Source organism: Lynx rufus, unplaced genomic scaffold, assembly GCF_022079265.1.
Source record: "Lynx rufus isolate CCGP_SWC_20201006 ecotype Redwood Valley unplaced genomic scaffold, mLynRuf1.p SCAF_6, whole genome shotgun sequence".
Taxonomy (NCBI): domain Eukaryota; kingdom Metazoa; phylum Chordata; class Mammalia; order Carnivora; family Felidae; genus Lynx; species Lynx rufus.
In genome coordinates this window covers 42,050,134-42,077,660 of record NW_025814878.1, presented here as the reverse complement: position 1 = coordinate 42,077,660, position 27,527 = coordinate 42,050,134, and positions in this window count along the sequence as shown.

Sequence of the window (27,527 nt, the reverse complement as noted above, 5' to 3'; positions counted from 1 at the left end):
ACCTTCAGCACCTTTCCCTCTCTCTTTCTCCTCTGGAATACCAATTATGCGTAGATTATTTCTTTTTAGTGTATCACTTAGTTCTCTAATTTTCCCTTCATACTCCTGGATTTTTTTATCTCTCTTTTTCTCAGCTTCCTCTTTTTCCATAATTTTATCTTCTAGTTCACCTATTCTCTCCTCTGCTTGTTCAATCCGAGCCGTGGTCGTCTCCATTTTATTTTGCAGTTCATTTATACCATTTTTTAGCTCCTCCTGACTGTTCCTTAGTCCCTTGATCTCTGTAGCAATAGATTCTCTGCTGTCCTCTATACTGTTTTCAAGCCTAGCGGTTAATTTTATGACTATTATTCTAAATTCACTTTCTGTTATATTGTTTAAATCCTTTTTGATCAGTTCGTTAGCTGTTGTTATTTCCTGGAGATTCTTTTGGGGGGAATTCTTCCATTTCATCATTTTAGATAGTCCCTGGCATGGTGCGGAACTGCAGGGCACTTCCCCTGTGCTGTCTTGAATAACTGGAGTTAGTGGGCAGGGCCGCAGTCAGACCTGATGTCTGCCCCCAGCCCACCGCTGGGGCCACAGTCAGACTGGTGTGTGCCTTCTCTTCCCCTCTCCTAGAGGCGGGATTCACTGTGGGGTGGGGTGGCCCGTCTGGGCTACTTGCACACTGCCAGGCTTGTGGTGTTGGGGATCTAGCGTATCAGCTGGGGTGGATCCGCAGGGTGCACAGGGGCGGGAGGAGTAGGCTCAGCTTGCTTTTCCTTTGGCGATCCGCTTCGGGAGGGGAGGGGCCCTGCGGCACCGGGAGGGAGTCAGACCTGCCAGAGGGATGGATCCGCAGAAGCACAGCGTTCATTGGGTGTTTGTGCCAGTGCAAGCAAGTTCCCTGGCAGAAACCAGTTCCCTTTGGGATTTTGGCTGGGGGATGGGCGAGGGAGATGCCGCTGGTGAGCGCCTTTGTTCCCCGCCAAGCTGAGCTCTGTCCAGGACTCAGCAACTCTCCCTCCCGTCATCCTCCAGCCCTCCCCCTCTCAGAGCAGAGCTGTTAGCTTATAACCTTCCAGATGTTAAGTCCTGCTTGCTGTCAGAACACACTCCTTCCGGCCCCTCCGCTTTTGCCAGCCAGCCTTGGGGTCTCTGCTTGGCGGGAGGGCCGCCCCTTCACCCCAGCTCCCTCCTGCCAGTCCGTGGAGCGCGCAATGCCTCTCTGCCCTTCCTACTTTCTTCCGTGGGCCTCTCATCTGCGCTTGGCTCCAGAGAATCCATTCTACTAGTCTTCTGGCAGTTTTCTGGGTTATTTAGGCAGGTGTAGGTGGAATCTAAATGATCAGCAGGATGCGGTGAGCCCAGCTCCTCCTATGCTGCCATCTTCCCCGAAAGTTTTTCTTCTTTTAGCGTTCTCCAGAATAATTTCAGTAAATTTGGAACTACTAGATCTTTAAAGGCTTGTTATAACCATCTGGGCATGATTCTCTTTTGTGAGGGATCTCTGAAATTTTTCTCTATTTTTTTATATAGAAATTTATATATTTAGATATTTCATCTTTATTAAGGTTACTTTGGATAGATTAGAAGTATGTATTTGCCAGAAATGCATGAAACCTATTGTTTCATTTATGTTATTTTTTCCAAATAATAGGTTTCATTAGTTCTATTTTCCCATTTTCTTGCTCATTAATTTTTCTTCAACCTTAATAATTTTCTTTTTCTTTTTTGCTTTCTTTCATGTAAATTTTTATTTCCTTTTCCAGCTTTTGGAGATGGATACTTATTAGCTCTTTTTCTCATTGTAACTGATGTAAATATTTTTTCTTGTTTTACCTACATTTTAAGAATTCTATACATCTTAATCACTTTTTAGAAACTCTGCAATTTAATTTTCTATTTCCCCCTTTGATCCCAGATATGCTTAATACTGTACTTCTAGATTTCCAAATGTAAAGTTTTTTTTTACGATTTTATTTTTAAGTAATCTACACCCAACATGGGGCTTGAACCTACAACCCCAAGATTGAGAGTTGCATGCTCCACCCAATGAGCCAGCCAGGCTCCCTTCCCAATGTAAAGTTATTTAGTATTAGTTTTATTGCATTGTGATCAGAAAAATGTTGTTTGCCTATTCACAAGGATTTTTTTAAATTTTACTGAGTTTTTTGCTTGTAGCCTAGCAATCAATTTTCATTAAAAATTTTCATATGCATATGAAAAAAAATAATCTCCATTACTGGGGAACAGAAATTGATAGACTATTGATTATATCGTTTAGATATCAAAATCCTTACTGAATTATTTTCCACTACATGTGTCCAGGTACTGTAGGGGTGTGTAAAATTCTCGTACCCAAAGTGTGTCGGTCTATTTCTTGTTGCTTTCATTGTAGTTTCCACTTCATGAAAGTTTCTGATGTATTATTTGGTGTATATGTACTATTTAATATCAAAATTTTGTTGTGAATTTTATACCTTAATATTACAGAGTGTTATTCATTGTCTTGTTTATTGTTTTTGCTCTTCTGTCTATCTTGTCTGATATCAAATTCTTGGCTTATTGCTTGCCTTTTATTTGCACTTGCCTGGTGCTTCTTTGGCCATCCCCTTCTGGAAGTAATTCTAAGTGTAATATTTTAGACATTTCTAAAAACTTCCTGACGTGACCTAGAAATGATCTTTGTACCTGAAACTGTATGAACTTTATTGATTAATGTTGTAGAAATCACCACTTTCAGATAAACTCACCCATAACTATCTGTACCCAGCTTCTGATTCTTGGCTTCTACAGTCATATCAACATACTTCTAGTTGATATGTACAATCGAAGGATTAGGCTTTTCTTTAGCAGCAGGGCCTAGTAGTCAGATCTTTTCATAGGAAGTCATTTAAGACTGTTTCTAATTCAGAAAGAGTGCCACAAGAGACTCTGTGTCAGGAAGGAGATGTGGTAACCAAGTATATATTTCTCACAACAAACAGTGATCATAGTAGAAAGTGCACAAATAACTTATGGGTATTGTGTAAGTAATTATTTTTAGTAAGCATATGATATAGCTGAATGTGGGAATAAATTTCCCTTTTATATTCATGTCACTTAGGCTTTTAATCTTAGCCAAATGCTTTATATGTGTATTAAAAACAGAGGAAACCTTTCTGAGGTTCTTCAGAAGTTGTCCTACAATCAACAACTCTTTTTCTACTTGCTTCTGAATTAAAATACTCCATAAATAGTGGGTGAGTGTGCTGCAGACTTATATCTGCTTGGCCATCCCAGGCATTGCCAATGTGCCCATTATATCCTATGACTGCAGTATAAAATGGGACCTGTGACCCCTCCCACTTCCCCATACATTCATTTTTAAAGTTTTCTGAATCATTTCATTTTGATGTGTCTCTTGGAAAAAGCATATGTTTTGTATTTTACTTGTTTTCAAATATTTTTTTCCTTTTAGTAGGTTATGCTCATTTACATTTTTGATAAAAACAATATGTTTGGTCTTTAATTTTGTTATATTGTTTCACAATGTATTTAGCCTTTATATAAAATTTTGTATTACTTGATTTTTTCCTGTGCTTTTTTTTATTCTCTAGAAGAGGACTACTTTTTATGATGAGTAGTTTGCATTTTTCTGAGTCATATTTTGATACTAATATCCTTATGTAAAGTTCTTATCCAAATCTTCTTCAAATGCTATATATTACCATCTTAGTATAAATAACATTCTTTCTTCCCCTCCACTTTCTCCTTCATTTTCCAATTAGTCACTATTATTATCTTGGTCTATCTTTTTTTTTAAATACACCACATTCTACCCTCTCTTCCTCGTTCTTATATTTTCGTTGTAAATTTACTCATAAATATATGCACTATTCATCCCAAACATACGTCAACATTTGTTGGTCATTTTAAGGTTACTGGAAATTTGTTCTCTAATAGATTTCAGGAGGATAGTTCAATCATTTCCCAAGTTTTATTTTTTAATGTTTATTATTTATTTTAGAGAGAGAGAGGCAGAGAGAAAGAGACCGAGAATCCCAAGCAGGCTCTGCACTGTCAGCGCAGAGCCCAGTGAAGGACTTGAACCCATGAACTGCAAAATCATGACCCAAGCCAAAATCAAGAGTCTGATGCTTAACTGATCGACCCACCCAGATGCCCCTATTTCCCAAGTTTAAAAAAAAAATTCATTAATATCTGCATGCCACTTTCATTCTTGATTAGTTTGTCAGTATATAAAATACTTCATTCATATTTTCTTTTCTTGACTACCTTAAAAACATTGTCCAATGGTTTCAGTTCATATCAGTGAAATGAGATATCCGTTACATCTGAGGCCATTCTGACTTTTTTTGCTTTTTAACTGACTCTTTTCTCAAATCTCAAAAATTATTTTCTTTATATTTAAAGTTTAATTGTTGTTCTAAGAATTGTCTCAGTTTTTATTACTTTGAATAGAATTTCCAAGGTAGACAGTATACTTTTATAACATGTAAATTCAAACTTTCTTTATTGCAAGAAAGCTTTCAGAATTACAGTTATAATTATTTCTTATGCATTATTTCCTCGCAGTTTTTCTTTGGGGACTCCAGTAGGTATACATTGGATCTTTTTGTATTTCTTTTATCTCTATTTGATTTTCTCCAAACCACTCTTGACTATTTTTTCATTGTTATTTATTTCATTTTCATCCCTACCTTGTGATTTCTCTTTAGTCTGTCTGCTTTAGATTGCTATTTAGTATTGGTTTTTAAAATTTTGTTCTATTTATTTTTTCATTCTTCCCTTATGTCTCATTTCTTGACTCATATCCTTCTGTTATTTAGTCAAATCATTTCAAAGCTTTTGTATTTATGACTTCTAAAATTATATAGCTAATTTTTAAATATTAGGTTGAAATTGTCACCCTCCTTTATGAGCAACTTTGCTTGCAGTGTTTTATGTAACTATTAGAATGTTGCTCATTTTATTTTCATCTTTTCACTTTTAATGTCTCAGTTTAGAATTTAATACTTATTTCTTTTCCTTTTGTTTAAATATTATTTCTTTTCCTTTCCTTAGGCACTTCCGGGCTATTAAGAAGGTATTTCTATAGAGGCAAGGATGGGTCAGTGCAGTTGTCCTATTTGACAGTTAAAGTCTCCCTTCTCTGTTAGAACCATGAATTATTTAAAAATATGGTCTTTTGGGGCGCCTGGGTGGCGCAGTCGGTTAAGCGTCCGACTTCAGCCAGGTCACGATCTTGCGCTCCGTGAGTTCGAGCCCCGCATCGGGCTCTGTGCTGACGGCTCGGAGCCTGGAGCCTGTTTCCGATTCTGTGTCTCCCTCTCTCTCTGCCCCTCCCCCGTTCATGCTCTGTCTCTCTCTGTCCCAAAAATAAATAAACGTTGAAAAAAAAAAATTTTTTAAATATGGTCTTTTTATGAAGTCACTTTTCAGGCATGCAAAGATAAGCCTGTCTCAGAAACACTCTCACTTCCATCTCATTTTTATTCGAAGTTTTACGGGCTGCATCCTGCATTACAGGTCTCCGAGGTTTGAGCTCTATTTTAAACACAACAACATGACTTGGATCTTCACTCTGTTCCTATAGTTAATTCTTGTTTCACCTCCTGACCCTTATAACTGTTGTTACTTCTATAGCTAGGATTCAAATTTAGGTAAGACTCCTCCCAATCCTCGCCCTTTAGAGTTTATTAAGATGCATGATTAAGATTTCAGAATTACTTCCTATCTCACTCATGGGAAGCCACTAAATAATTTTCCTGGTTTGCAGCATCTAAGGTAAATTAAATACAAACCACTTTAAAAAAAAAAAAAAGAAAGAAGAAAACAGCAGTGGAACTGATTAATGGAAGGACCATTAACTGTGGAGCTGTATCTGCCCCATTTTTGACCAAGACCTTGCATATGGCAACAGTTAATAAATGTTCATATTTTGGGCCCAAAGTCAGCATATCTTACCGACCTTGCTAATTTTTTTTTCTTACTAATACTGACAATGTAGGACCTGGTTTTTATATTTTTCAAGTGTCAACAATTTTCTGTGACTTCAGGAACAAGATGTTGAAGAATCTGCTTGATGTTTTTAAAACTCTTATTTCTTGACAAATCTAAAGTTGTATGACTAATGAGGATAAGATGCTCATTCATTCATTTCTCCAGTTGCTTCACATCTGGTGTCCTTGTTATTCCACTTCAGTGAGATTCTTCCTCATCTAATTTTATTACAGCTCATATGGGGATGCTATGATTTATAAGTAGGTCTAATGAGATGCAGAAGCTGCCACTTTGTTGAGAAATAAAAAGTGGAAATTCCTATATTCTAATTTGTTAAGCTCTGATGAACTTGGTCTGTTCATATATGTATATCTGAATATATATATATATATATATATATATATATATAATGAAAGCACTAAGGAAAAAAACAATAGAAAAATAGAAAACATCGTGATTTTGTGTGGTTATTTAGTGAAGCCAAAAGAGCAATAGTTTTGGAGGGGTGGATCAAATTTGAATCCTGGCCCTAGAAGTAATAAGCTGTGTATTCTTGGAGGTTGCTTAATTTTTCTGGTTCTCTGCTTTTCTGGGAAAGTCAGTATAATAGTATCTATCTTACCAAGTACTTCTAGAAAATGAGGTAAACAGTACAGTTTCTGGTCCATAGTATTACTAAACAAAAAATGGTTGTTTCATTTCAATTTCTGTAGTCTTCACCTTCTTAATATCAATAATAATATTGTGTAATAATATTAGTAATAATATTGTGTAATAATATTAGTAATAATATTGTGTGGCTTGAGGTGAGTCTCCTCTAATTCTTCAAAAACCTGGGGGTTGTAAATTCCAAGGACTCCTTAATTTCATGATACATGATGAAAGACATGGAAGTGGAGAGTGAGATTGGGAAAGGAGAGTTGGTTTACTGATTGAAGTAGTTTATTGATCAATTACTTGTTCTGTGTATCCTTTAGGGATTATGTTTAGCTGCTAATAATAGAGACTTGAATACCATGCCTTAACTTTGGGTATTATTCTACAAAAAGTCCAGATTTAGAGACATCAAAGCTAATACAAGGGTTTTGAAAAGTCATCAGAGACCTAAACTCCTTCTATTTTCTCTTCTGCTATGCTAAGCACATTGCTTCTGAAGTTGCTTTGTGCCTTGCTTCCTTCCTCAAAGTTACATGAACTCTTCCTTCTAGAACTCTATCATATTTAGTGTTACAGGCAGAAAAAAATGGAAAAGGACAAGAGGCTAATGCACTCTTCTAAAACCCCAAACAATGACTTTCTCTCACATCCCTAACTACAAGGCAGGCTGGGTAAAATGGTTTTTGAGCTCAGTGTATTACCATGACTCCATTAATGTTCTGTTACTAAGAAGGAAGAAGAAAGTATATAATAAATGGAAAACTAGTAGTCTCCATAACACTGTTCCAACTCAAGTAATCATATCTTCATTCCCAGAAAGCAGAATAAGAACAGAATGCTATGGGAAAGAAGTGATAAACAGCATGCCATTCATTGGGAGTATATCAAGGTTGGGGAGATGCACTCCAAAGAGGCAATGGCTGAGACAGTGTTGTTTTGGATAGGAGTAACATAGCATCCAAGGAGACGTGTGAGAAACAGGTGGGATCGGGGAGAACCAAATATGGGGTAAAACTGTAACCTTAAGTAACAATGATAAAACTCAATGATAAAACAATGAGAAAAAAACTCTCATGCTTAAGACTTTGTGTTAAGTTGAGCAAAAACCTCTAAATTACTATCAACGGAATAATTTTTTTTCTTAAAAGTATTTTACATCATTCTTTTATATTAGTATCCCACGCTTCTTCCTTTATAATATCCTAAGTACCAGCATGCCTCTAACCAAGCTGTAGATTCAAACACAAAGCCAAATAAAAGTCAAGATGCTATTAGAAGAAAACTATGAGTATATAAAAAGCACTGAGAAAAGTAGATTAGAGTGGCAGAGATTTGAGTCAGTCTTATTAAACAGAAAGTGCAAGCCTCTTTTAGGAACATTTAAGACATTGAAAGTACATGAAAATCCAATGTTATGTGGATAAAAAATATCTACCTTAAAAAATCAATTGGTGGCTTAATAAGCAATTGTAACAAAAATTTTATTATGGCAGATAAGTTATGAAAATTTTAAAGTGCTCAGAAACTTTGTTTTTAATCTTTCAGGGGCTCATAGTCAGGTATTCAGATTCAAATACTGTAAGCCAAATGTTAGGCAGTAAAACTCCATCTGACTCAATACACACTCAGATCTTAATGCCGTGGTACTTTACGACCAAGCTTAGAGAGGGGGAAAGAGACTATTTTCCATTTCTCATAGTTATCAAATGGTACATGGAGCATTTGTGTTCTAAAGAAATAACAGAGAACCATCTTATTTTCAGAAAATGAAAGATCATATATTTGCCAAGTACAGTCCAAATGTCTCTTTTATCACTGCATATTTTGTCAATTGTGACCCTGGCAGGCTTAACTCTATTGTTAAAGGACATACAAAAATGTGCTTCAATCATTTTCAGTTAATTATAACACTAACATGTCAAATAACGGCTTCAAACTTGGTACCAAATTATAGATGGGAAGGGGAAATGTGGTAGCACATATTGAAATACTGAGTGTTAACAAAGACAGCTGTCCTGAGGATAACATCTGGAAATGGAAAGACTACTGTAAGGGTGTGAACTTGTACAGAGACAATAAATTTTCCATCATTTTTTTAAATATAAAGTTTTACTAGAGACATATTGTTTAAGCCATTGGAAAAGAAAATCAAGGCTCATCACACAGAAGCTAAAAGTATTGATACACCCTGTATTTTAGACTCTTTCTGAACTTAGGGGCTTTGCTTGGATGTTCTCTCTCCTGGACCACTTATTTCTTACCTCTGCTTGCTACCTCCTGTTCATCTTAAAGGTGATAAGTGGGATATCCATTCTATGCACAACTACAGCATCTACTATGGCTTTAATTCCATAATAATAATGTTATCTGTTCATTCATACTTACTTATATGTGTTGTCTAATATTGTATAGTCCCTTAAGAGTACTAGCACATTAGTTGTTAGTCTATCTCCATACCAGCTCTTATGCCTAGCAGCACTGCTTAATGAATGAATGAAAATAATGCATGTCAGAGACAGTTAAATATTTATTAAAATTTATATAGCTAAATTTAAGGTCTCTCCCTTTCTTACATCTTCATAATTATTTTCTGAGAAAGAAAGTTCCAAATTAGGATGTTATTTGGAAATAACTACCCCTTGTCACAAAAAAAAATGCATTTAAGAGAAATTTGGTTCCAAAATCAGAAATTTTCTACATTTTTCTGGACTTTGCAGCAAACTCATGGGCGATACAGGGCAGTTACTGTTCAGGCCTGGAAAATGTGACCTTCTGCTTCAGAACTTTCAAAGGACATGATAAGAAAAGGTAATAAATAAAAGCACCCTTATAAGAACAAGTAACATAGATTCCTATAGGCGGAAGAAAGTAAGAGAACAAACACTTGCATTGATTATGACCTGAGTCCTAAGCACTGTGTTGAACAATTTATAAAATGTAGTGCTTAAGAATATAGGCTCTGGACTGCCAAGGCTCAAATTTATCTTTGACATTCAGTAGATGTGTGGCTTTAGAAAAGCTTCTGAGTCACTATTCTATTTACATACATGAGATGAGCCTCAATGTTCTCATCTATGAAATGGAGACAGAGATAGCTCACACTTCAGAAGATTTGGGGGGAATATAAATAATGCATGTGTTATGCAGGTAGAGTCTTAGAATAGCATCTGGCACATAAAAAGTGCTTATATATGTGTTTGTTTCAGTTATTATCTTTATCATTTGAACCCAGATCTGTTTATTTTTTCCTAAAATTTCTACATGTGAAGTTTGGATTTCTTGTCCAACAAACTAAGTAAAATGGCAAACAGATATTTTACTCTTAAGAAGTCAGGAAATCATGATTTATTTGGAAAAAAAAAACCAAAACCTTTATCACTTTTTGTAAAATCAGGCTATTTGTGTGAGCATGTGGGCATTTTTGTCTTTTAGGTGCTCATCATGTATATATTCCAAATAGCACCAATAATTTTTTGAGTCAGATTTCTTATCCAAATTGAGATTTGAAAAATATTTGTTAGAAAATGAAGGTGAAGACGATTGAAGAGTTGGAATATAATCAATCAATAGTCAAATAGGAGAATACACAATCAGAGATGACTTTTGTAAAAACCGTATCAAGGAGACATTCTTTGTCATCTCAATTTTTTTTTTTTTTTTTAATTTTTTTTTTTTTTAACGTTTATTTATTTTTGAGACACAGAGAGACAGAGCATGAACAGGGGAGGGGCAGAGAGAGAGGGAGACACAGAATCTGAAACAGGCTCCAGGCTCTGAGCTGTCAGCACAGAGCCCGACGCGGGGCTCGAACTCCCGGACCGCGAGATCGTGACCTGGCTGAAGTCGGACGCTTAACCGACTGCGCCACCCAGGCGCCCCTCTTTGTCATCTCAATTTATCTATCTAAGTGTGGTGTACATTTGACAGTGACGAAAATAAGGATTACTAACTTGAATAAATCTACTTAAGTAGTTAGAAGGACTATCAAGACAAGGAAGGCAGGTTCTAAAGCAATCAAATCAAAGTCACTATTGGTTGTTGACAAGAGTAATTGAAAAGGCTGCTGCTTTCCTGGTATTTTGAGCTAAATAAGTTTTATATCTATATATCCTGATCCTCTTTTTACTAGTGATATATCAGAACAGTCCACTTTGTCACTATCTTTGCCTAATTTGATAAGACATGCTATACAGTGAGGAAGAATGCTCAAACACTTCTGTGGTGTTTCCTGGTCCAGTGTCATCATTTTTTAAATTAGATAAATAATTTCTTATTCTGGTAGTTTTTTAATGTTTATTTATTTTTGGGAAAAAGCAAGTGAGAAAGGGACAGAGAGAGATGGAGGCAGAGAATGCCAAACAGGCTCCACACTGTCAGCGTAGAACCTGATGTGAGGTTTGAACTCATGAACCATGAAATCATTGACCTGAGCAGAAATCAAGAGTTGGACACTTAACTGACTGAGCTAACTAGCTGCCCTTTTTTCTGGTAGTTTTAAAGTGATCTGCTTGCTACTGAGATTAAAGTCTACGATGCCAAATAAGAAAACAAACAAAATATTTATAGACTTTACATTAAATAGATGACAATAGAACGTTTTTAAAGGAAGATCTTTACTGATGTGAATGATCAGATTCTGGCCAAATGGCAGAAAGCTTCTCGTTGACGAGTACATGTTAATTTTGCCATCTTTTAAAAATTCAAGCAGAGTCTCTTAAATAAATGGAATTGGGAATATTGGATGGGCACATGCAAAAGAATGAAACTGAATCTCCATCTTATACCATATAAAAACCTTAACTCAAAATGGACTAACTACTTGAACATAAAACCTGAAACCATAAAACTCTTAGAAGAAAATATAGGGGGTAACATCCTTGTCATGAGACTTGACAATAGTTTTTGGATTTGACATGAAGAGCACAAGAAATAAGACTATAAATCAACAAGTGGGACCACATCAAACTAAAAAGCTTATGCATAGCAAAGAAAATCAACAAAATTAAAAGCCAACCTACTGAATAGGAAAAGATATTTGCAAACTCTCTATCTGATGTAAGGTTACTATCCAAAATATATGAAGAATTCATACAATTCAACCGTAAAACAAACAAACAAACAAACAAAATCTGATTTAAAAATAGGTAGAGGAGGAGGAAGAGTTAAGATTGCGAAGTAGGACGAGGGCCTTATGCTTGCCTCGTCCCTTGAACAGAGCTATATAAATATCAAATCATTCTGAACAACCCAGGAAATCGATCTGAGGACTGAGAGAACAAACTGCACAGCTAGAGAGAGAAAAGAGGCCACATTGTGGAATACAGGAGGTGTGGTGATGTGATTTGGGGGAGAAAAGAATCATGGTGCTGTGAAGACTAAGGATCCCTGATCACGGAGAGAGGAGAGAGAAAGATAAAACAGCATGCAGGGGATTGTACGAGAAAACCACTTCCCCGAAACCACTGACTGGGAAGAATGAGAGGGACTGATTACCACAAGTTTTTACAAGCAGCAGAGCTGAAACTCTGAAGTTTTAGAAGTCCCCACCATCACCAGTGACAAGCTTGGTGGACGTAGCAGTGCTTCAATGGAGAAGGAGGGCAGGGGCCTGGGAGTGGAGAGTGTGATCTGAGGATCCCCTGGGTTGTTCTGGGAGAGACAGTTCCCTTTCATAGAGTGGATTTGGGAGAGGCAGCATTGCTTCTCAGAAGACATAAGGGCTGCGGGGCAACATTGCACTGCACTATTCATTAGCATATGAGCAGAGGCAGCTGGTGAGGGCAGCTAAACTCGTCACTGGCTTTTTGTTATGCTTTACCATAAACCCCAAAGCCCTGGGCATTCATGGGACTGCCCTTGTGGGACAAACCTGCACTGGCTACCGTGTGACGAGGCCCTCCCCTGCACCCAGCCACTAAAATTTGGAGTTTAGGAACTTCGTCATGCACTTGACATAAAAAACGGGAGAACTGTGCTGCCAGGTGGGCAGACAGCTCAGACACAGACAGGGTGAAGGCAGGGACCAGATAGAAGCTTGAGACACAAAAAGGGAGATTGTTCACTCTTCTGTAAGGGCTTCCTGAATAGCATTAGTCACAAACTCCCCTCTTTGGCTAAGAGAGCAGACTGATGTAATTTTTCATACCTCCCATCAAAACAGATGGACTTCAGCAAGAGGCACAGCAGAGGTTTGAACTGCTTACACCAAGCCACACCCCCATGAGTGAGGCAGGTGCCTTTTTTAATAGAGCAAGTATGATTAAGAGCCAAGGCAGTAGCAGGCCCCTCCCTCAGAAGAGCAGCATAACTCCCTCACCCCTGCACACACCAGGTATATTGATCATAGATTGCTGCAGAGCTTCAGCTCTAATGGAAATAGACCAGGCACAGTCTTTCCTAACACACAAAAGACAAAGACCCAGATAAAATGCCAAGACTGAGGAATTCATTCCAAAAGAAAAAAATAAGAAGAGGCCAATGTCAGGGGGCTAATAAAAATTGATATAAATAATATATCTGAACAAGAATTTAATAAAACAATCATAAAAATACTAGCTGGGCTTAAGAAAAGCATAGAAGAAACCATAGAGACACTTACCAGAGATAAAAGACTTAAATAGTCATGCCGAAATGAAAATGGAAAAAAAAAATAAAAGAGAGATGTAATGACCACAAGGATGATAGAAGTTGAGGAACGAATAGGTGATACAGAATATAAAAGTATGGATTAGAGTTAAGATGGCAGAGCAGCATGCAGATCCTGAGCTTGTCTTGTCGCTGAAACACAGCTAGATCAACACCAAAGCATTTCGAACACCTAGGAAATTGATCCGAGTATTCACAATCTGCATAACTTGAGCCACAGAACTTGACAGAAAGAAAATTTAATTTTTATATTCTTTTTACTTTATTTTTTATTAAATTTTTTATTCTATGTCATTTTTTAAATTTCATTTTATTCTATTTTATTATAGAATCCCTTTCTGCAGAGATAAAGAAATAAAATCTAGTCAGGACAAAATTAAAAATGCTATAACCAAGATGCAATCTCAAATGGGGCCATGAGGACAAGGATAGACAAAGGAGAGCAGAGAATGAGTAATTTAGAAGATAAAATTATGAAGATAAAAGAAGCAGAAAAAAAGAGGGAAACAAAGGCAAAAGATCACAATACAAGACTTAGAGAACTCCGTGACTTATTAAAAAGAAGTAACATCTGAATCAAAGGAGTCCCAGAAGATGAAGAGAGAGAAAAAGAGTCAGAAGGTTTATGTGAGTAAATTATAGCAGAAATTTTTCCTAATCTGGGGAAGGACACAGACATCAAAATCTAAGAAGTACAGAAAACTCCCATTAGATTCAACAAAAACTGACCATCACCACGACATATCAGGTCAAATTCACAAGATACACAGACAAGGAAAGAATTATGAAAGCAGCAAGGCAAAAAATTTCCTTAACCTATAAAGGAAGACAGATCAAGTCTGCAACATACCTATCCACAGAAACTTGGCAGGCCAGAAAGGAATGGCAGGATATATTCAATGTACTGAATCAGAAAAATATGCATCCAAGAATTCTTTATCCAGTAAGTCTGTCATTCAAAATAAAAGGAGAGATAAAGAGTTTCCCAGACAAACAAAAACTAAAGGAATTCATGACCACTAAACCATCCCTACAAGAAATTTAAGGGGAACACTTTGAGTGGAGAAAAGACAAAACAAAATGAAAAAGACCAAAAGCAACAGACTAGAAAGGACTGGAGAACACCACCAGAAGCACCAACTCAACAGGCAACACAATGGTGCTAAATTCATATCTTTCAGTACTCATTCTAAATGTCAATGGACTAAACCCTCCAATCAAAAGACATAGGGTATCAGAATGGACAAGAAAACAAGACCCATCTGTATGCTTCTTACAAGAGATTCATTTTAGACCTAAAGACACCTGCAGATTGAAAGTAAGGGGACAGAGAACCATCTATCATGCTAATGGTCATCAAAAGAAAGCTGGAGTAGTCATACTTATATCAGACAAACTAGATTTTAAAATAAAAATAACAAGTGAAGAAGGGCATTATATTATAATTAAGGAGATTATCCACGAAGAATATCTAACAATTGTAAATATTTATGTCCCCAATGTAGAAGAACCCAAATATATAAATCACTTAATCACAAACATAAAGAAACCCATTGTTAGTAGTACCTTAATACTAGGGGACTTCCAGACCACACTTACACTAATGGACAGATCATGTAAGCAGAAAATCAAAAAGGAAATAATGACTTTGAATGGTACACTGGACCAGATGGACTTAACAGATATATTCAGAACATTTCATCCTAAAGCCACAGAAAACATGTTCTCAAGTGCACATGGAACATTCTCCAGAATAGACCACATACTAGATCACAAATCAAGTCTCAGCAAGTATAAAAAGATTGAGATCATACCTTGCATATTTTCAGACCATAGTACTATGAAACTTGAAGTCAACCACAAGAAAACATTTGGAAAGACCATGAATATTTGGAGATTAAAGAACATCCTACTAAAGAATGAATGGGTCAACCAAGAAATTAAAGAGGAAATTAAAAAGTACAAGGAAGCCAATGAAAATGAAAAGACAACAGCCCAAATCCCCTTGGATGCAGCAAAGGCAGTCAAAGAGAGAAGTATATAGGAATCCAGGCCTTCTTAAAGGAGGAACAAAAGTCTCAAATATACAACCTAACCTGACACCTAAAAGAGCTGGAAAAAGAACAGCAAATAAACCCAAAACCAGCAGAAGAAGGGAAATAATAAAGATTGGAGCAAAAATCAATTAGAAAAGAAAGGATCAAAAAGAAAGAGGAAAGGACCCAAATAAATAAAATCACAAATGAAAGAGGAGAGATCACAACCAACACTACAGAAATACAAACAATAATAAGAGAATATTATGAGCAATTATACACCAACAAATTGGGCAATCTGGAAGAAATGAACAAATTCCTAGAAACATATAAACTACCAAAACTGAAACAGAAAGAAAAAGAAAATTTGAACACAGGCATAACCCATAAACAAATTGAATAAGTAATCAAAAATCTCCCAAACAAGAGTCCAGGGCCAGATGGCTTTCCAGGGGAATTCTACCAAACATTTAAAGAAGAGTTAACACCTATTCTTTTGAAGCTGTTCCAAAAATATAGAAATGGAAGGAAAACTTCCAAACTCATTCTACAAGGTGAGCATTACCTTGATTCCAAAATCAAAGACTCCACTAAAAAGGATAATTACAGATCAATTTCCCTGAAGAACATGGATGCAAAAATTCTCAATAAGATACTGGCAAACCGGATCCAACAACACATTAAAAGAATTACTCACCAAGATCAAGTGGGATTTATTCCTGGGATGCAGGGCTGGTTCAATATATGCAAATCAATCAATGTGATACATCACATTACTAAAAGAAAGGTTAAGAACCACATAATCCTTTCAATGTTTGCTGAAAAAGCATTTTAAAAAATATAGCGTCCTTTATTGATAAAAACCCTCAAGAAAGTAGGGATAGAAGGATCATATCTCAAAATCATAAGGGCTATATATGAAAGGCCCATCCCTAATATCATCCTCAATGGGGGAAAACTGAGAGCTAGAACAGATAATACAAAAATTTGTATGGAACCAGAAAAGACCCCAAATAGCCAAAGCAATCCTGAAAAAGAAAACTGATGCTGGAGACATCACAATTCCGGACTTCAATCTGTATTACAAAGCTGTAATCATCAAGACAGTATGGTGCTGGCACAAGAACAGACACATAGATCAATGGGACAGAATAGAGAAGCCAGAAATGGACCCACAAACGAATCGCCAACTAATTTTTAACAAAGCAGGAAAGAATATCCAATGGAAAAAGGCAGTCTCTTTAACAAATGGTGTTGGGAAAACTGGCCAGTGACATGCAGAAGAATGAGCCTGAACCACTTTCTTACACCATACACAACAATATTTCTCAAAATGCATGAAAGACCTAAATGTAAAACAGGAAACCATCAAAATCCTAGAGGAGAAAACAGGCAAAAAACTCTTTGACCTTGGCCATACCAACTTCTTACTCAACACATCTCCAGAGGTAAGGGAAACAAAAGCAAAAATGAACTATTGGGACCTCATCAGGATAAAAATCTTCTGCACAGCAAAGGAAACAATCAGCAAAACTAAAAGGCAACCGACAGAATTGGAGAAGATATTTGTAAATGACATATCAGATAAAGGGTTAGTATCCAAAATCTATAAAGAACTTATCAAACTCAATACCCAAAAAACAAATAATGCACTGAAGAATTGGGCAAAAGACATGAATAGAGACTTTTCCAAAGAAGACATCCAGATGGCTAACAGACACATGAAAAGATGTTCAACATCACTCATCACCAGGGAAATACAAATCAAAACGACAATGAGATACCACTTCACACATGTCTGAATTAAAACTGGGGCAACAACAGATGTTGGCAAGGATGCAGAAAAAGAGGAACACTTTTGAACTACTGGTGGGAATACAAACTGGTGCAACCACTCTTGAAAACAGTATGGAGTTTCCTCAAAAAATTAAAAATAGAGCACCCTAAGACCCAGAAATTGCACTACTAGGTATTTATCCAAAGGATACAGGACTGGTGATTCGAAGGGGCACATGCACCTTTGTAAAAATTGTGACCTAATTTTTTTACTTTCCATCTTCTTTTCAGCTTCATTATTTTCCATAATTTTATCTTCCTTTATTTTTCTTTTGAGTCACAATGTATTATGCCAAAATAATTTTTAAAATGGAAAGAAAACTCAAGAAACAATATCAGAAATGAAATCAGAAACATAATTATAGCTATAGTTTATAATATAATATTTTTGTTGTAGAATTATACTATTTTCTCCTCCAAAATAACCATATATTGGAGAATGTACCCAATGTTTACAGCAGCACTATTGACAATAGCTGAAGTATGGAAAGAGTCCAAATGTCCATCAACTGATGAATGGATAAAGATGTGGTATATATATGTGCATATGATTATATACACCCATATATATAATGGTATATTACTCAGTGATCAAAAATATTGAAATCTTGCCATTTGCAACAATGTAGATTGAACTAGAGGGTATTATGCTAAGTGAACTAAGTCAGTAAGAGAAAGACAAATGTGTGATTTCACTCATATGTGTAATCTAAGATACAAAACAGATGAACAGAAGGGAAGGGAAGCAAAAATAATATAAAAACAGAGAGGGAGAGAAACCATAAGAGACTCTTAAATACAGAAAATAAACTGAGGGCTGCCTGTGTGGTGTTGGGTGGAGGGAAGAACTAAAGGGGTGAGGGCATTGAAGAGGACACTTGGTGAGATGGGCACTGTGTGCTATATGTAAGTGACGAATTACTAAATTTTATTCCAGAAAAAATAATAAAGTTTATTACTTCAAAAATAAATTTTGAAAAATAAAATAAAATCACAAATATAAAATCAATCAATCAATCACAGATGTACATCCTCCAATGTATGGTTATTTTGGAGGAGAAAACAGTACAATTCCATAACGAAAATATTATATTATAAACTATAGCTATAGTTATGCTTCTGATTTCACTTCTGATATTGTTTTCGAGTTTTCTTTCAATTTTAAAAATTATTTTGGCATAATACATCTTGATTCAAAAGAAAAAAAAGGAAGATAAAACTTATGGAAAATAATGAAGCTGAAAAGAAGATGGAAAGTAAAAAAATTAGATCACAAATGTAGATTTAGGGAACTCAGTGAGTCCAAAGTATAATAAAATTAGTATCATAGATGTCCCAGAAGAAGAGAGGGAAAGGGGGCAGAAAGTTTATTTCAGCAAATTATAGGTGATAATTTCCCTAATCAGGGGAAAGAAATAGACATACAAATCCAGAGGCCACAGAGAACTTCCGTCAAAATCAACAAAAGCAGGCTAACACCAAGACATATCAAAGTTAAATTTGCAAAACATAGATATAAGGAAAAAAAACCTGAAAGCAGCAAGGGAAAAGAAATCTCTAGGAAAGGAAGACAAATAAGGTTAGCAGCAGATCTCTCCACAGAAACCTGGCAGGCACAAGGGAGTGGCATGATATATTCAACATGGTGAATGGGAAAAATATACATCCAGGAATATTTTATTCAAAAAGGCTGTCAATAAGAATAAAAGGAGAAATAAATAGCTTCCCAGACAAACAAAAACTAAACGTGTTGTGTCCACTAAACCAACCCTGCAAGAAATATTAAAGGGGACTCTGAGTGGGAAAGACCAAAAGCAACAATGACTAGAAAGGAACAAAGAAAATCACCAGAAACAATGACTTTACAGGTAATACAATGGCACTAAATGGATTAAATGCTCCCATCAAAAGATACAGAGTATCAGAGTGGATAAAAAAAACAAAACAAAAAAAAAAAAACATCTATATGCTGCCTACAAGACTTATATCAGGCAAACTAGATTTTAGAACAAAGATTGTAACAAGAGATGAAGAAGGGCACCATATCATAATTAAGGGGTCTATCCACCAAGAAGATCTAACAATTGTAATTATTTATGCCCCCAACTTGAAGGAACCCAAATAGGTAAATCAATTAATAACAAACATGAAGAAACTCTTTGACAATAATCCAATAATAGTAGGGGACTTTAACTCTCCATTGACAACAATAGGCAAATCAATTAAGCAGAAAATCAACAAAGAAAACAATGACTTTGAACGACACATTGGGTCAGATGGACTTAATAAATATATTCAGAACATTTCATCCTAGAACACTGAAATACACATTTTTTCGACTGCACATGGAATAGATCAAATACGTGGTCACAAATCAGGCCTCAACAAGTACAAAAGATTGAGATCATACCATGCATATTTTTCCACCACAGTGCCATGAAACTTGAAGTCAATCACAAGAAAAAAATTGGAAAGTCCAAAAATACATGGAGGTAAAAAATATCCTACTGAATAATGAATGGGCTAACCAGGAAATTAAATAAGAAATAAAAAATAATACATGAAAGCAAATGAAAATGAAAATGTGACAGTCCAGAACCTTGGGGATGTAACAAAGTCAGTCATTAGAAGGAAGTATACAGCAATACAGGTCTATATCAAGAAGCAAGTAAAGTCTCAAATACACAACCTAACCTTACACTTAACAGGAGCTATAAAAGGAACAGCAAATAAAGCCTAAATCTAGCAGAAGAAGGGAAATAATAAAGATAAGAGAAGAAATAGATGATATAGAAACAAACAAAAACCAGTAGAACAGTTCAACAAAACTAAGAGCTGGTTCTTTGAGAGAATTAATAAAATTGATAAACCCCTATAGCAAGACTTCTCAAAAAGAAAAGAGAAAGGACTCAAATAAATAAAATCATAAATGAAAGAGGAGAAATCACAAACACCACCACAAAAATACAATTATAACAGAATATTATGAAAAATTATATGCCAACAAATTGGGCAATCTGGAAGAAATGGATAAAATTTCTAAAACATACAAACTAAACTGAAACAGGAAGAAATAGAAAATTTGCAAAAACCCATAACCAGCACATAAATTGTAACAGTAGTTCAAAAATCTCCCAAAAAACAAGAGTCCTGGGCCAGATGGCTTCCCAGGGGAATTCTACCAGACATTTTTAAAAAGTTAATACCTATTTTTCTCATATTCTTTCAACACATAGAAATTAAAACTACCAAACTCCTCCTATGAGGCCAAAATTATCTTGATTCCAAAACCAGACAAAGACTCCACTAAAACAGCCAATTGCAGAGAGATAATTACAGCCCAATATTGTTGATGAACATGAATGCAGAAATTCTCAAGAAGATACTAGCAAATTGAATTCAACAGTACATTAAAAGAATTATTTACTACTATCAAATGGGATTTATTCCTTGGCTGCAGGGGTAGTTCAATATTTACAAATCGATCAACATGATACACTATATTAATAAAAGAAAAGATTAAGAACCATTTGATCCTCTCAATAGATACAGTAAAATAATTTGATAAAATAGGGTCCATTCTTCATAAAAACCCTCAATAAAGTAGGGAGAGAGGGAACATATCTCAACATCATAAAGGCCATATATGAAAGACCCACAGCTAACATCATCCTCAATGAGGAAAAACTGAGAGATTTAGTCAGGACCAAGACAGAGATGTCCACTCTTACTATTGTTATTTGACATAATACTGAAAGTCCTAACCTCAGCAATCAGAAAACAAAAAGAGGGATGTCTGGGTGGCTCAGTCGGTTGAGCATCCAACTTCGGCTCAGGTCATGATCTCGCAGTCTGTGGTTTCGAGCCTCACTTCAGGCTCTGTGCTGACAGCTCAGAGCCTGGAGCCTGCTTCAGATTCTGTGTCTCCCTCTCTCTCTGCCCCTCCCCTACTCATGCTCTGTCTCTCTCTCTGTCAAAAATGGATACACGTTAAAAAAAAAGAAGAAGAAGAAAACAAACAAAAGATATCCAAATTGGCATGGAACAGGTCAAACTTTCGCTATTTTCAGATAACATGATACTCTCCATAGAAAATCCAAATGACTCCACCAAAAACTTGCCAGAACAGATACATGAATTCAGCAATGTCACAGTATTTAAAACCAACATAGAGAAATCTGTTGCATTTTTATACAGCAAAATGAAGAAGAAAGAGAAATGAAGTAATTGATCTCTTTTACAATTGTACCAAATACCGAAAGCTACCTAGGAATAAGCCTAACAAAAGAGGTAAAAGATCTATACTCTAAAAACTTTATAAGACATGAATGAAATGTGCAGATGACACACACACATACACAAAAATGGAAAAACATTCCACATTCAGGGATAGGAAGAACAAATATTGTTAAAATGCCTATACTACCCAAAGCTATCTACACTTTCAATGCAATCCCTATGAAAATACCACCAGCACTTTTCAAAGAGCTAGAACAAACTATCCTAAAATTTGTATGGAACTGTATGGACCCCAAAGCACCAAATCAATCTTGAAAAAAAAATATCTGGAGGCAGCACTATTCCAGATTTCAAGATATTACAAAACTGTAGTGATCAAGACAGTTTGGTTCAGGCACAAAAACAAACACATAGATCAATAGAACAAAATAGAAAAGCCAGAAATGGAGCCACTACTATGTGGTCAACTCATCTTTGACAAAGCAAGAAGGAATACCCAATTGAAAAAAAAAAGATAGCAAATGGGAAAACTGGACAGCAACATGCAGAGGAATGAAATTGGAACACTTTCTTACACCACACACACAAATAAATTCAAAATGGATGAAAGACATAAATGTGAGATAGAAAACCATCAAAATCCTATAGGAGAACACAGGCAGCAACCTTCTTGACCACAGCCAGAGTAACTTTTTACTAAACATGCCCCTGGAGGCAAGGGAAACCAAAACAAAAATGAATTCTTAGGACTTCATGAAGATAAAAATCTTCTGCACAGTGAAGGAAACAATAAAAAAAAAAACTAAAAGGGAGCCTACAAAATGGGAGAACATATTTGCAAATGACATAACTGATAAAGGGCTAGTATCTAAAATTTATAAAGAACTTATCAAACTCAACACCCAAAACACAAATAATCCAGTTAAGAAATGCTCAGAAGAAATGGATAGACCTTTTCCAAAGAAGACACTCAGATGGCTAACAGACATGAAAAGATGCTCAACATCACTCATCACCAGGGAAATACAAATCAAAACCACAATGAGATACTACCTTATACCTGTCAGAATGGCTAAAATTAACAACACAGGAAGCAACAGGTGTTGGTGACAATGTGGAGAAAGGGGAACCCTCTTATAATGTTGGAGGGAAAGCAGCCACTCTGGAAAACACTATGGACATTCTCAAAAAGTTAAAAATAGAACCACCCAGCAATTGCACTACAAGGTATTTACCCAAAGGATACACAAATACAGAGTCAAAGGGACACACGAATCCCACTTTTTACAGCATCATTGTCAACAATGGCCAAATTATGGAAAGAGCCCAAATGTCCAGACTGATGAATGGATACAGAAGATGTGGTATAGATACATACAATGGGGGGCGCCTGGGTGGCGTAGTCGGTTAAGCGTCCGACTTCAGCCAGGTCACAATCTCGCGGTCCGGGAGTTCGAGCCCCGCGTCGGGCTCTGGGCTGATGGCTCAGAGCCTGGAGCCTGTTTCCGATTCTGTGTCTCCCTCTCTGCCCCTCCCCCGTTAATGCTCTGTCTCTCTCTGTCCCAAAAATAAATAAACGTTTAAAAAAAAAAAGATATATACAATGGAATATTATTCAACCATTAAGAATAATGAAATCTTGCCATTTGCAATGATGTGGATGGAGCTAGAGTATATTGTGCTAAGTGAAATAAGTCAGAGAAAGACATATATAGTGCTAAATGCCATCATAAGTGGAATTGAAGAAACAAAACAGATGAAAAAAGGGGAAGGAAAAAAGAGAGAAAAGCAAACCATAAGAGACTCTTAACTATTGAGAGCTAACTCAGGTTTGCTGAAAGGGATGTGGGCAGGGAATGGGCTAAATGGGTGAAGAGTATTAGGAAGGGCACTTGTGTTGACCACTGGGTTGTATGTAAGTACTGAATCACTAAAATCTCCTCCTGAAGCCCATATTACACTATATGTTAACTAGCTAGAATTTAAATAAAAACTTGAAACATAAAACAACCAAAGTCAGTAATAACAACAAATTAAAAAAAAAAAAGAGGATCTCAATAGAAATGTTTCCAAAGAGGAATAAAAAGGGCCAACCGGTACATGAAAAAAGTGCTCAACAATACTAATCATCAGGGAAATGCAAATCAAAGCTACAATAAGATATCACCTAAAACCTATTAGAATGACTGTTACTAAAAAGATGAGAGATATCAAATGTTGGTAAGGATGTGGAGTAAAGGAAACCTTTATGTACTGTTGGTGTAAAGGTAAATTGGTATAACCACTTGGAAAACAGTTTCTTAAGAACTTGAAAATAGAACTACTATATGATCCAGTAATTCCACTTGTGTATATGGATCCAATGGAAACAACATTGCTATCTCAAAAAGATATCTACACCCTTATGTTCATTTCAATATCATTCACAATAGCCAGGACATGGAAAAACCTATGTTTACATTTATGGAAGAATAAATAAAGAAAACGTGGTATATGTACACACACACACACACACACACACACACACACAAATACTATTCAGTGATAAAAAGAAGGAAATCCTGCTATTTGGGACAACACAGAGGACCTTGAGGACATATGTGAAATATCTGACAGAAAGACATTATTTGTCTTTCTGTAATGTATGATCTCACTTATATGTAAAATCTAAAAAACACTGAACTCAAAGAACAGAAAACAGATTGGTTAGTTGCCAGAGGTGGGAGGTATGGAGTTGGGGAAATGGATGAAAATGGTCAAAAGGTACAACCTTCCACTCATAAGACGAATAAGTTCTGGGGATGAAATGTACAGTATGGTGACTATAGTTCACAAAGTAGTGTATATCTGAAAGTTGCCCAGACAGTAGGTAGATCTTAAAAGTTTTCATTATAAGAAAAAAATATAAAGAAATAATATGAATGGTGCATTCTGGCATGTACTGATGAATGTGATTTTAGTGTTTTTAAGATAAATCAAGCAATTCCCTTGATATGTGTTAGTATTATCACACTCACTGAACCTGAGATTTAATTCACAGGACATGTTGTAGATTCTCAAATTTGTGTGGATTATGGGGAGGAAGGCATGCCTAGAACAAAGATGAAGGAACATCACATTTTATCACTAAATTGTATTTTGGGATCGATGAAATACAGAGATTATTAGATTTCTTAAAGCATAAAAAAATGTGTCTCCCACAAAAAAACACACTTCATTCCAATTCAGCAATAACTCCACAATTTTCATGGAAATAGCTATAATTCACTACAAAATCTGAGTTAATAATTTATTATTACATTCTGTTTTTTTGTTGAAATAGTCTTCCTAATGTGGTATCATCGGCACAGACAGAAATTTTTATTTTTATTTTTGAAGTTATATTGAGAAATGAAATCATGATACTAAAAGCTCTCTAGAAAACTTTATTTTTCTCTTCAATTGTAAAATGATTTATACTGTTAATCTTACCACTTCTCTTAACTACAAGCAAAATCAGATATTATCAGTAAAATAAAAAATGAGTACCTCACACTCACTGATCAGACGGAGAAAAAAACACTCTTTCAACTAAGCATTATTGATTTCCTTGATAAGGATATATATGATCATCTGAAGAACTGCCTTAACCCATGTTCCCATAAAATGGAATAAGGCAACAGGAAATAGTTTTGCATTCCTTGGTGCCAAAAGACCACACAGGTACTTCATAGTTATATTTCCCAAGCGATTTCCAGGAGTATTTGTCTGTATTCAAGTGTAATAATTGCAAAATATTTTATTTCAAAAGTTCAATCAATAGTTCGAGATTAATTTTCATATGCATGATTCCTAAAATTCTGCATATTTAACCCACACATGCCTTGACCTGTGTCTAATCATTTTTTTTAGAAAAATCTGTTTCTATATTCATGTTTCCTACAAATTTATATTTTTTATTTGTATTTAGTCATTTTGAGACAGAGAGAGCTTGAGCAGGGGAAGGGCAGAGAGAGAATCCCAAACAGGATCAGCACTGTCAGCACAGAGCCCAACACAGGGCTCGATCCCATGAACCATGAGAACATGACCTGAGCCAAAATCAAGAGTCCGACACTTAACCAACTACCCAGATGCCCCATTTTTTCCTATTTTAATTTCTTTACTTTCATATGTATAGTCCTTCCATAAAAGGCAATCTCATGTTATGAGTCACTTCATGTAATTATTATTTGAGATAAAAATTACATGCAGTGCAATGTACAGCATATAAAGCAATGAGCTTTGATAAATATATGCAATATATAACTACAATAGAAACAAAGACCATTTCCATCAACTTAAGTCCATATGTGCTTACTTCCAATCAATCTCCACCTCTACCACCTCCAACCCCACAACAAATCACTGTTCTCAACTCTACCTATAAAGATCAATTTTATATGTTCTTGAAATTCATACAGGAGTGGCTGGGTGGTTCAGTCAGATAAACATAGGACTCTAGATCTTGGCTCAGGTCATGGTCTCACTGATCCAGAATTTGAGCCCCATGTTGGCTGTGTGTCAACAGTGCAGAGCCTGCTTGGGATTCTGTCTCTCCCTCTTTCTGCCTCTCCCTAGCTTGTGCTCTCTCTCAAAATAAATAACTAAATTAATTAATTAATTCACATAAATGGGATCAAAGATTATATATTCTTTTGTATCTTGTTCCTTTGCATCAACATAGCTTTTTTAAAGTTGTTTTTAATTAGTTTATTTTGAGAGAGAGAGAGAGAGAGAGAGGCGTTCAGAGAGAGAGAGAGAGAGAGAGCAGACCAAGCAGACTCCGCACTATTAGCACAGAGCCCTATGTGAGGCTTGAATTCACAAACCGTGAGACTATGACCTGATCCAAAACCAAGAGTCTGGCACTTAACTGACTGAGCCACCCAGGCACCCCTCATTTTTGAGCCTCATCCACAATGGTTGTATATTCGTTCATTATTTTTCCTGTTCAGCAATGTTCAATTACATAAATATATCAAAATCTATTAATCTATTTCTTGTTGATGGTCTCTCAGGTTAACTTCCAGTGTTTAAAAAGAAATTTCATGAGTGAAATATTCTATATCTAGGATATTTCTGTAAATACATTTTATAATAAATTTAAGCACTTAACATATATTGAGCTACTTAGATTTCCATTCCTGCTATATTTTTAGTAATTTATTTCAATAAATCTGTAAATTTCATCATTTATTTAATTTATTACCATAAAGTATTATCTTCATTATACTTCTAGGATTTACAGTGACATCCCATCTAACCATTCCTGCTATTATTAATTTGTGTTTTCTTTCTCCTTTTTTCTTTTATTAGTCTAGCCATTAGTTTACCAATTAAACTTTCAAAACACAAAAATTGAGGTATTTAAAAAAACTTTTTCTACTGTTTACCTGTTTATTGTTTTTGCTTTCTGCATTTCATTATATTCTTCTCTCTGCTTCATTAGGTCAATTGTTTTCTTTCTTTCTCTCTCTCCCCACTTTATTTTCTTGTGGAAAAAGCTTAGATCATGGTTTTTAAACCTTCCATTTTTCCTAGTATTAACAGTTAAGGCTTAAATTTGCCTTTCACGGAAAGTGTTAGATATTTTGTTCCCACAAAGTTAGATACTATGTATTTTTATTATAGTTCATAAATAAATCAAAATATATTTTTACTTCCCATGTGATTTGTTCCTTGATCATGTGTTATTTAGAGATTTTTAATTTAAAAAGAGTTATATGTTACTTGTACTCTTTAATTTTGTTTAATTTTAGTACCATCTGTTTTTTATTTCTCTGTTCTTCCTTTCTTGCCTTCCTTTTGGCTAAAGGAAATAAGCATTCATTTTATTTATTTATTCATTTCTTGGAATGTTGTCTATAACTCTTTGTATTTTTGTTTGTATAATTCTTTGTATATTTGTATAGTGGTTACAATGGGGATTATTATAATATGCATTCAGAACTTGTTCCACTTCATAAAACATATAAAATGTATAAACATATTCGTTTCATTTAATGTCCCATTTTAATATCATTATTTTCATGTATTTTACTTTTGTGTATTTAGTATATATACTTCAATGTTTTTGTGTATTTTGCATATATCTTAAATCTT